This window comes from Rhodnius prolixus, unplaced genomic scaffold, assembly GCF_049639745.1.
Source record: "Rhodnius prolixus isolate KJV_2025 unplaced genomic scaffold, Rpr scaffold_7, whole genome shotgun sequence".
Lineage (NCBI taxonomy): Eukaryota > Metazoa > Arthropoda > Insecta > Hemiptera > Reduviidae > Rhodnius > Rhodnius prolixus.
In genome coordinates, this window is record NW_027411582.1 from 4,682,063 (window position 1) to 4,694,082 (window position 12,020).

A 12,020-nucleotide genomic window follows, 5' to 3' on the forward strand; every position below is an offset into this window, starting at 1 on the left:
AAAATAAAAAAACAAGTCAAATCGTGTGTATTCTTGGCCAAAATTAGGGCACCATGTTAACTGTCGCACTTGTTTCCTGCTTACAAAAAGGAAGTGTTAAAAAAAAATCGAGACATTTCCGTTAATTTTGAGTCTAACTCATACATGTGTAAAATCGTATAGAAATAAATCACTAGATTTAACATGCTCGAATGCATTGTTCATTGGCAATTACTGTTAGATCAGGCTGTGCAGTAGCGTTGTAAACAAGATGCCTGAAATTGTAATGTTTGAAAAAAAAAAATGCGTTTTACTACTTAATTATTAAGAATAGTAATCTAAAAGAAATTTTTAAAAAACTTTGGCCATGTACAATGTCGGAGACGGAACGACTAAGCACATCTTTAGCGCTTTTATACAAATTAACACTGGCAAAATTGAGGCGCCACGGTAGCCGAGCGGTTAAGAGGCTAGACCCGTAAAGCTAAGATGTATTGCTGGTTTAGTGGGTTCGATTCTCAGTCTCTAGGCCTTGGATTTTATTTAATGGTTTATATGAGAAATTTAACAGTAAAGTATGTTAGGCGGTAATAGGCTAGACCCGCAATGCTAAGATGTATTGTTGGTTTAGTAGGTTCAATTCCCGGGTTCTAGGCCGTGTATTTTATTTAATGGTTAATATGGGAAATTGTTCTTTTATTTCATGTTGTCTTAGTTTCAGGCATCTCTGGTACCTTTACTTTTTCGATGAAGCCATAACACTGTCTTCCCCGCAGTTCCTGTAGAACGATATCCTAGAAGAATAAAGAGGAAAATCCATTCAAGCTAAGAGTTTCCCAGTGGTCAATAAGGGAATCCCTCAAAAACTCAGAATTTTAGCAATACATCTAATCCTTCTTAAAAGTAAAAGTACGCAACTCGTGGGGCATAATATTCTAATCTTGGAAGTAAAGAATCACTTTACGCACCACTGTAACAGCACAGTGTTGCCAGCAATGTGGGTAAGTAGTTCCTAAACAACGAAAGTCAGTTGGTAGAACTGGCAAGGTACGAGAAGAGGGCTGCTGGATAGAGTCATGGAGAGAGATAGAGAGAGCCCTAAGTTCTAAAACTAAGTCAATATTTGACCAGCGCTCATTACCCCATTAACTTTTATAAAACAAAGCTCGGTAAACATATATTATGAGAATAGACAGACAGGTCCCGGGGACCGGTTGTATATCCCCCGAGAGGCGTGATATAAAATTATCTAGATGGCTTTGGGTGAAATAGGGGAACAAGAGGTGCCCCCTCTGTCCAATAAATTTTTACCTGGCGTGATAGATAGGGGCGGCCCCCCCTTCTACACGACACCCTCGGCTGTGCCTTTCTACACCTTTGGTGGACATTAACTCGCTGGAATGTGGGTCTCTGTAATTCTGTCTACTTACTCTCACTGACACCTCTAGAGAGTAAACAGATTTTTCACTTTCTCTTCCAGTAGATATTTGGGATATCGTGTAGATTTTCGATTCTTGCACCGGAAATGACCGTTTGAGGATCTGAGAGATACGAAAACTTAAGAGAAACCATCTTTAAATTAGAAACTATGCGTTTTTTTGTTTTGACGTGAATACGTCTTTAAATTTGCTATCATATGGAGGCAATCCAAAAAATAATGATAACAAAATCGGGGGATACAGTATGGCATTATAGTTTCGAATCTATCGTCTACATCCAAAATTAAATTAGACCACTGGATACCTAAAGGATCAAAGAATTCATTACGATAAGCGAGGACTTTGACGCCTCGCGCGCGGTGGAGGGAGAAGCGCCGCCATTTTGAGATCATTTTGCTGCGTATCGAGATTTGCAAATGGTATAACTATTGACTCGGAGAAGCTACGATGTTCGTTTAAGTTTTAATCGTCAGCTGTCGTCACAATCTATCGATTGTAGATAAAACATTAGTGTAAAATAGTGACAGTGAATATAATAAGGTGTTAGAATAAAAAAAAAAATTATCAAAAATATATAATGTCGGCCTATACGCGTCGAAAAGCCAAAAAACCATATACAGAGATCGTATACGGTTGGAAAGGGCTTCTCAAGAACCATCGAATGGTACTAATAAAACACCAATATGACCGTGTCAAGCTGTGCCGGGAACGAAAAAAGAATGATTGCGGCCGAGCGGATCAACGACGACGGTGTCCAGTACATCTGCAGCTGGAGCCGGTTGAAATTATGCAAGTGGATGATGAAATCGCTTCTACATCGACAAAGGACTGTATAGGCATAGATTGTGTTCGATCGTCGATTATGAAGACACACTGGGCAGCAGCTAGTGCACGTTTCACTACGTCGTTTGTCAACAATCCATTCGGACATAAGTGTGATGTGTGTGACCGTCTATGGTTTCTGCGCTCATTGAAGCTAACAAAAGAAAAACATTTCACGCTGCTTAATAATAATATATTATTATTATTATTATTATATTATAAAAAATATAACCCGTTACGTAAACGTATTCACGTACAACACACGGCTGTGTCCAGTCTTTTTTTCTTAATTTTTAAAGTTAACTGTCTACAAAGAAATTAACAGACAAACCGACAGACAAATTTGTAAAAAATCATTACGAGGTAAGAGGAGAAAAAAACCATTAATGATCCAATTTTTGTCTTGGTGTATCACGAACTGAGAACACATCTACACACCCATCTATTTCAGAACATCCTTCGGCGAACAGCTGTTCTCTGGTTAACATGTAGGTGAAATGTTTATATTATTGATGAGGTGATAATTATAGGCGGTTGTTAGGAGAGAGACGGCGCTCAAAATACACACGCACACCGGATCTACCTCTCTCTCTCTCTAATGGTGCATGTTCATGCAGGTCCTAGAGAGGAGGCCATCATTATGTGCAGACACAAAACTTTAGAGATAGGATAACCTGGAGCTGATTTTAAAAGGAAAAACAAACAGGTAACCTGTAAAGCCATACAGTAATCTTTTACTGTAATACTTTAGAGCGCGCCAGTAATAATATGCACTCTCTGTATCCCTGCTCACACGTAATATCAAATTATTGAAGAGAATTGGGGGCGACCTTAACAGGAAAAAATAATAATAATAATCATTGCAGCCTCCATGATCACAAAATAGTACTTGATAGAAGGACCACTTGCATACTTGATGAATGTAATTTAACGAATGCAGGTGCTACAAGAAAAAAACCAGGCGTAAAGACTCACACGACTTATTCACGAGGTTCTAACTAAAAATAGTTGGAGAGGAAGCATTGTCGAGAAAATCTCGAGAAAGCCCTTCACTAAAATGGTACTTCCGGTAAAAGATCTTCAGCCGCTACACATTATGAACGATAAGGGCACCATTAGAAATGTTACTGTTTTTAGGCTGGGATACCCGCAGAGGCTAGCCCACATCCCCACCCAACAGGATTACTTTTTCTAACGATAAACTAGAGGTACGGAAGTCTTGCGATCGTATTTTTGGTTTTTTGGAAAATGTAATTTTTACCGGAAATAACTGTTGTAGATGTTGAACCCAAACTAATGAGTGAGTTTCGAACTAAGATGAAACATGCTTTCCCTATTCAGTTTTGGTTTCACAAAGGAGCTGTGACGTCACCATCTTTTCTTCAACAGTAACATTTTGTTAACAGTAAACATTCAAGACAATTCTATCTATCTGGAATAAATTATATGGAGATTGTGTGAGTTCATAGGAGCAGATTTGTTTGGACATCATTACCAAAGCTAATCCCTCCCGGGTAGAAGTGGACAGGATGTCAGTGTGTTCAGGTGTTCTGCTGGTCGACCCTGGCTGGGAGTCCGTCTGGCGACCACTCTATAATATAAACACCTAATCATTCACACACAGACACACAGACAGAACTACAAGCCTGCTGTGTTGGTCCAGGGTGTAGAGATCGCTGTCAAAATTCACGCCCTCTTTACTCCTTCTAGTTCGTAGAGAATCACCAAGCAGCATCACCTCCTCTATCTTCTTCCTGCGCAGCTCATTACACATTCCACCTTTCTCTACTATTTCACACGGTCCACTCTACCATTAAATAGTACAGGTGTGAACAACCAATTACTTCGACCCAACCAATCTCATCTAGTTCTCCACTTACAAACCAAACAAACCCCTCCTCTTCAACTCGCCCACCAAGAATTAAGAAATGAATTCTCCAAAAATTTATTATTAATAACAATATCTACAAGATGATAAAAGACAGTTTTTACTGGGATTATCTGAAATGGCCATCTGATTCTTTAAAAACATTTTGGTTACTATGTCTTCTAAGACATCCTTAATGGGGTCAATGTGGTCTATTAGGAACGTTCAGGAGAAGAATGCTTGTTAACCCCTAAGAAGCATTTAAGAAGATTTAAAGCTTCAGAAGATCGTAACAAGTTCTTGGGGTCACTAATCACTGATCAAAACTGACTCGGTTATAAATCGAATCTATATTCGATGTATTCCTTTGTGGCATAGAAATATAACCTAGTAAACTAAAAATAAAACCTCTTCATACAGGTTAACATACGATTCCATTCAACAAAACTGATTCAAGATTCAAGAACATAATGGAATCGTGCTATAATCTCTCACCTTGTTCGTAACTCCGAACTCCGTTCTTGAGCCATCAGATTATAAGTTTTTCATTATTTAGCATTCCATTCCGGACTCGCAATTATCAGTTTAAGGGGCACATCACCTTTCCAGAGCTTCAGTTCTAGAATCCGCTCCTTCTAAATATACCTTCTAGTGGAATTCTCTTCTGGGGCAATAAAAATCTCCGGAAGTCCTGTGAAAATAAAGAAAGTTGATTACCATATGACGTAAGTGGGGAAACTTCCCTTTGATCTGCTGAAATAAAGGAAACTGTTAACGTGTATGTTATTTTTAATTAATAATAATAACATAATTAAAGACTGACCGACTCTCCTCTACTTGGACTAGAAGTTCCGAAGAAGGTTATTAATAGTGGCCACATAAACGTGCGTTCAAATGATTATGATTCCTTTTTAGTTAAATAAGGTTCATGCAAACATGCAAAAAGATAAAAAGTAACAAAAATGTAGTTTGGAATCATAATCATTGTTTGTATTAATTAAATACTACCATATGTGATAGTGTGAAGTGCACAAAATTTTAAGATGCGTTCCAAAATGGTGATTATGGACCACTATAAACACCCTGGCCTACCTCAGTTTTGCTGTAGGTTGGGAACAGTAACCAACTCTTGCAGTTACATGTCCATCGATAGACAGCGCTGTAACTCTCCTGGAAGAGATCTCGCCCTTACACTGGACACTGGACACAGGGTAAAGAAATATATATATAACGCAAAAAATGACTGTAACGTATATATTTATTTATATAATATGTAACGTATATATATATTTTCAAGTCGAGCAATTTAGAAAATCCGATTTGAAAACTTTAAATGAGCACTGGTTTATAATTCATGTGTTATTGAAATGAAAGTAAACACTCTCGGATGCAAACACTTCCGGAACTTTAACACACCCGCACAGCACCTGGAAAAGGCAAACAAAGAAAACATTATTCTGAGTTTATAGAAAAGCGGAAGTAAAAATATCTGGTGTTCAAACTCACAGGACTTTCTCTTAGTTAATTAATATATCCTGAAACTTACGAAATTCGCGAATTGAACTTTTTCAAAAAACGGAAAATCCGTTTCGGGATCGGATTGGGTTTTAGGTGGTTATAGGCTAGGCCCGCAATGCTAAAATTTATTGTTGGTTTAGTGGGTTCGATTCCCCCTAGCTCTAGACCTTGAATTTTATTTAATGGTTAATATGAGAACTTCGTAGTAAAGTTTGTTCGGCGGTTATAGGATAGACCCGCAATGCTAAGATGTATTGTTGGTTTAGAGGGTTCGATTCTCTATCTCTAAGTCTTGAATTTTATTTAATGGTTAATATGAGAAATTTATAGTAAAGTATGTTAGGCGGTTATAGGCTAGACCCGCAAAGCTAAGATGTATTGTTGGTTTAGTGGGTTCGATTACCTATCTCTAATTCTTGGAGTTTATTTAATGGTTAATATGAGAAATTTATAGGAAAGTATGTTAGGCGGTTGGAGGCTAGACCCGCAAAGCTAAGATGTATTGTTGGTTTAGTGGGTTCGATTACCTATCTCTAATTCTTGGATTCTATTTAATCGTTAATATGAGAAATTTATAGTAAAGTATGTTAGGCGGTTTGAGGCTAGACCCGCAAAGCTAAGATGTATTGATGGTTTAGTGGGTTCGATTACCTATCTCTAATTCTTGGATTCTATTTAATCGTTAATATGAGAAATTTATAGTAAAGTATGTTAGGCGGTTAGAGGCTAGACCCGCAAAGCTAAGATGTATTGTTGGTTTAGTGGGTTCGATTACCTATCTCTAATTCTTGGAGTTTATTTAATGGTTAATATGAGAAATTTATAGTAAAGTATGTTAGGCGGTTATAGGCTAGACCCGCAAAGCTAAGATGTATTGTTGTTTAGAGGGTTCGATTCCCTACCTCTAAGTCTTGGATTTTATTATTTAATGGTTAATATGAGAAATTTATAGTAAAGTATGTCAGGCGGTTATAGGCTAGACCCGCAAAGCTAAGATGTATTGTTGGTTTAGTGGGTTCGATTACCTATCTCTAAGTCTTGAATTTTATTTAATGGTTAATATGAGAAATTTATAGTAAAGTATGTACGGAGGTTATAGGCTAGACCCGCAATGCTAAGATGTATTGTTGGTTTAGTGGGTTCGATTCCCTATCTCTAAGTCTTGAATTTTATTTAATGGTTAATATGAGAAATTTATAGTAAAGTATGTACGGAGGTTATAGGCTAGACCCGCAATGCTAAGATGTATTGTTGGTTTAGTGGGTTCGATTACCTATCTCTAATTCTTGGATTCTATTTAATCGTTAATATGAGAAATTTATAGTAAAGTATGTTAGGCGGTTTGAGGCTAGACCCGCAAAGCTAAGATGTATTGATGGTTTAGTGGGTTCGATTACCTATCTCTAATTCTTGGATTCTATTTAATCGTTAATATGAGAAATTTATAGTAAAGTATGTTAGGCGGTTAGAGGCTAGACCCGCAAAGCTAAGATGTATTGTTGGTTTAGTGGGTTCGATTACCTATCTCTAATTCTTGGAGTTTATTTAATGGTTAATATGAGAAATTTATAGTAAAGTATGTTAGGCGGTTATAGGCTAGACCCGCAAAGCTAAGATGTATTGTTGTTTAGAGGGTTCGATTCCCTACCTCTAAGTCTTGGATTTTATTATTTAATGGTTAATATGAGAAATTTATAGTAAAGTATGTCAGGCGGTTATAGGCTAGACCCGCAAAGCTAAGATGTATTGTTGGTTTAGTGGGTTCGATTACCTATCTCTAAGTCTTGAATTTTATTTAATGGTTAATATGAGAAATTTATAGTAAAGTATGTACGGAGGTTATAGGCTAGACCCGCAATGCTAAGATGTATTGTTGGTTTAGTGGGTTCGATTCCCTATCTCTAAGTCTTGAATTTTATTTAATGGTTAATATGAGAAATTTATAGTAAAGTATGTTTGGCGTCTATAGCCTAGACCCGCGTAGCTAAGATGTATTGTTGTTTAGAGGGTTCGATTCCCTACCTCTAAGTCTTGGATTTTATTATTTAATGGTTAATATGAGAAATTTATAGTAAAGTATGTCAGGCGGTTATAGGCTAGACCCGCAAAGCTAAGATGTATTGTTGGTTTAGTGGGTTCGATTACCTATCTCTAAGTCTTGAATTTTATTTAATGGTTAATATGAGAAATTTATAGTAAAGTATGTACGGAGGTTATAGGCTAGACCCGCAATGCTAAGATGTATTGTTGGTTTAGTGGGTTCGATTCCCTATCTCTAAGTCTTGAATTTTATTTAATGGTTAATATGAGAAATTTATAGTAAAGTATGTACGGAGGTTATAGTCTAGACCCGCAATGCTAAGATGTATTGTTGGTTTAGTGGGTTCGATTCCCCTGTTCTATATCTTGGATTTTATTTATTGTTTAATGTGAGGAATTTGTAGTAAAGTATGTTTGTTAGTCGCCTCCGTCTTCGTCACCTAATTTGTGGTAGTTGGACATAAAGTCTGCCTGAAAAAATTTGGGATAAAGTTTCATCTAAAGTGTCATATTGGTGCAATGTACAGTTTTACAACTGTTAGTAAGAATTAAATGTGTTTTGATAAGCCGCGTTTGGAGAAAATTTATAAGAATTTTTCTCGAGATTTATAATTAAGAGAAAATAATGTTTTTCTTTCTCTTCCCCCAAAATATCTCTATTTCTCTTAAATATACTTTCTCTTTTTTTTTGTAACATTTCTCCTCCAGAATTAACTTTTCGTCGTATGATCTTGCTGGTGTATGCATGGACAAGGTGTAATAATTAGGAGCCCAACACCTATTAATTTTTTAGTTAAGTCCGTGGTTGTATATATGTATATATAAAAGAAACCAATTTTAGAGTCTCACCTTAATTTCAAACACCTTTAATTATATATATAGTTAATTTTAGTTGGTATGTACGTGCGTGTGAATGTGTTAGGTATGTATTCATTATATTTACATTTTGTTTTAAGATATACATAACTTTAACTGTCACATCGATTAAGTTAACCAACACCCTGAGGTTATAAACGCTCAACTTACAACTTATCAAATTATATATGTACTTACAGCAGCTCGAGTTGAAAGTCAATTCACTAAAGTCTACTTTCTAAAAACTAATGTATTTAAGAAAATTGTTAGTTAAAAAAATCGAAATCTCCCTTATTAAGCTATGTAAATTGAGTAAGCTGTTTATTTTGGTTGAATCGATACGGAGTAGAAAGGATATAGAGTCGCCCAATTCTAATTATCAAGTCCATAAGCCGCCGGAAACCGTTCTAAAAATATTTATTTCAAGAACAGCGATAAAAAGGAGGTATTTTTTAATAAGAATGTTAAAGTAGATTTTCTCAAAAAACTTTTCTCTTCAAAAGCCGCTCTGGAAAATCATTCAACACTACCTAAATAATTCATACCCTGGAGAACGCCTGGAATAATTATTAATTTTTTTCAAGAAAATCTATGGAATAAAAGTGCAGCTTTCTATAATATATGGGTAGGCAAGTTTCACAGGTTTGGACATGTTTATTTTTCCAAAGCGTTTTCCTAAGTGTAATTTAATACTGTTTTAATGGTAAGTGATCTGGTGCAGATTTTCCTCTTCATAGAATTACGCAATTGTATTTTACTCAATCAAATTTGTTCAGAAAAACTGGAACCAGTCTCATACTATCATCTTTCCATACATGCTGGATAAATTTCTTGCTGGCAGAACCGTATAGAGACAGACAAAACCTCCATTCGTCGAATTCCTTGAATCCGAAGGATCCAATAACCGTAAAACAAGCGTTAAGACCGTAGAATACTTAATCGTTGATAGATGTACACTGATGTGCATGGTTACAATTTTTAAACAAGGGGAGCAAAAGCTGATCTCTAGCTCTCCTGGCGACAGCATTTAGGGGAAGACTATGAAGATATACGAGTCAGGACAGCCAAGATTGAGAGAATCATCCTCTTCAAAACTTGTGAGTCTGAGGTCAGCCAGCACAGAATATCCTTGGGAAAGCACAGGAATGAAACGGGTTCTTGGCATCAGCAAGTGGTTATCTTTGGCTGTTAGTTTTTCACTCTTATGAGATGCTGATTCAATCGATTTGGAAGAATCATTCTTGAATGTCTAGAAAAGCGCCAGGGTGTGCTGTAACCGCCGGCACTCTATTCTTGTTGGAACTTTTCTAGAAAACATTGCGGGGGTCACCAAGATATTGAACGAAGTCTCACGATTCTAAGTTGTGCTAGTTTGGGAAGGATTATCCAAATGTCGGAAATGTTACACGATTGCCACGTTTTGGATGCAGGAATAAGGAAGGAGTATCAGTTTAAATTACTCGTAAAAACATCATACAATAAATCAGCAATTGATTGAATCAAAAGAATCACGATATATAAAAAAAAACATAATTGAACTAGGTACATATTTATTTAAAATTGTTCTCAAATCATGTCTACCCCACTTCAGAAAAAAAATTCATTTTAAGCATAACAAGCTTAAAAAACAATAATTTGAACGAAGATACTTAACGCTCCAACGGATTCAATGACCCCAGTACATAACTAGCTGGAAACTAATTAACAACTAACTTATGAGCTGTAACTCAAATTATAACTTTGGATGGAGCTACACACGATGGGGAATGACTTGGTATATTTCTGTACAGGTAAAAAAAAAACGAACCTGTTGCTTATCACCTCTCATGATTAGATTTCACTATATTTGGTTACTTTAGCCTTTCATGATTACCACGGCCTGATTGATTGACGCGAAACTGACGGATTGATGGCTTGATTCCCACCAAAAATAACTAGAACCATCCCCCATCACAAAGAAAAGGAAACTCTAAAGAATCTATCCAGCAAAATGACACTTCCTGTAGATCTTTCTTGACAACGATAACACTTTTGCAAATATACACTTAATAAAATAATTAATTACTGACTCAATTATGAAAATTGAGCTAATTCGAAAACCACCAAAAAATATAACCTTCTATATCTCGGTAACCATAATGACTAATATGTTGCAGTTTATGAGAATTATAGAGCTAACTTTTCTCTACAATTTCGTACAATATTCATTGAAATCTGATAAACAGGAAAAGAGATAAAAGGTTTGAAATTTGAACGTACTTGAATGGCTCTAAAATTTAACCATCCATATCACAGAAAATATTGCCACTAAAACGGTGCTACAACACCCAGTTATAAAGCTAACTATTCACTACAATTTGACAAAGAAATCATTGAATTCTAAAGAATAGGAAGGAAGATATAAAGGTTGGAAATTTGAACGTATTTGAAAACCTCTAAAATTTAACCTTCCACATCACAGAAAATATTAAAACTAAAACGGTGCTACTACAACCAGTTATAGAGCTAACTATTCACTACAATTTTGTACCAAATTAATAGAAATCAGATAAACAGGAAGAGAGATATAAAGGTTTGAAAATTGAGCTAATTCGAAAACCAACAAAAAATATAACCTTCAATACCATCGTAACTATTAAGACCAATACATTGGAGATTAAGTCAATTATAAAGCTAACTATTCACTACAATTTGGTAAAGAAATCATTGAATTCTGATGAATAGGAAGTGAGATATAAAGGTTTGAAATTTCAACGTATTTGAATACCTCTAAAATTTAACCTTCTATATCTCATAAAATATTGTCAGTAAAACGGTGCTACTACAGTCAGTTATAGTGCTAACTTTTCTCTACAATTTGGTACATGTGATGAACAGGAAGAGGGATATAAAGGTTTGAAAAATGAACGAAATCAAAAACTACCAAAAACTTTAACCCTCAATATCTCGATAAATATTATGACTAATACAATGCAGTTCAAGTCAGTTATAGTGCTATTTTTTCTCTACAATTTCGTACAATATTCACTGAAATCTGATGAACAGGAAGAGAGATATAAAGGTTTGAAAATTGAGATCCAATTGTGGCCACAAATCTGTACCCTACTATTTCACCAACATTATTATGCTACATTTTGCGAGTTGTATAGAAGATATGTTCTGACCACTGAAGATAAATCAAATGGAGTATGACTGTTTTAACTCAAAAACACAAAAGGTAAAATGTGTGGTTAAGGGCCGAAGGGTAAACAAATACATAACATCAACCCGAAAGGCCGGGGTTTATGTTCCAAGAGGATGGACCCTTCTCTGACCGCCAAAAACAAAAAAAAAACTAAAAACTAACACTCGCTGTCGAGTAGACTTGATGGCCCCAAGAGAACTAACAGCGTGAGGCAAGCTTACAAGGTAATCTATCCTCACATCCGAGTTGGTTTGGTGGTGCATGGACCAAAGGCATCATCTACCAGGCACTTTATTATCACCAATCATTGTAACGC

General features: G+C 35.9%; 1 protein-coding gene across 1 annotated transcript in view; it reads right to left on the reverse strand.

The window, feature by feature from the left end:
- LOC141446790 (uncharacterized) overlaps positions 1-4,785 on the reverse strand; it is a 42,067-nt gene extending 37,282 nt beyond the window's left edge. The window contains exon 1 of the mRNA XM_074113573.1: positions 4,603-4,785. The gene's annotated coding sequence lies outside the window, so the exon portion shown is untranslated. The remainder of the gene's footprint in view (positions 1-4,602) is intronic.
- Positions 4,786-12,020: the final 7,235 nt, after the last annotated feature.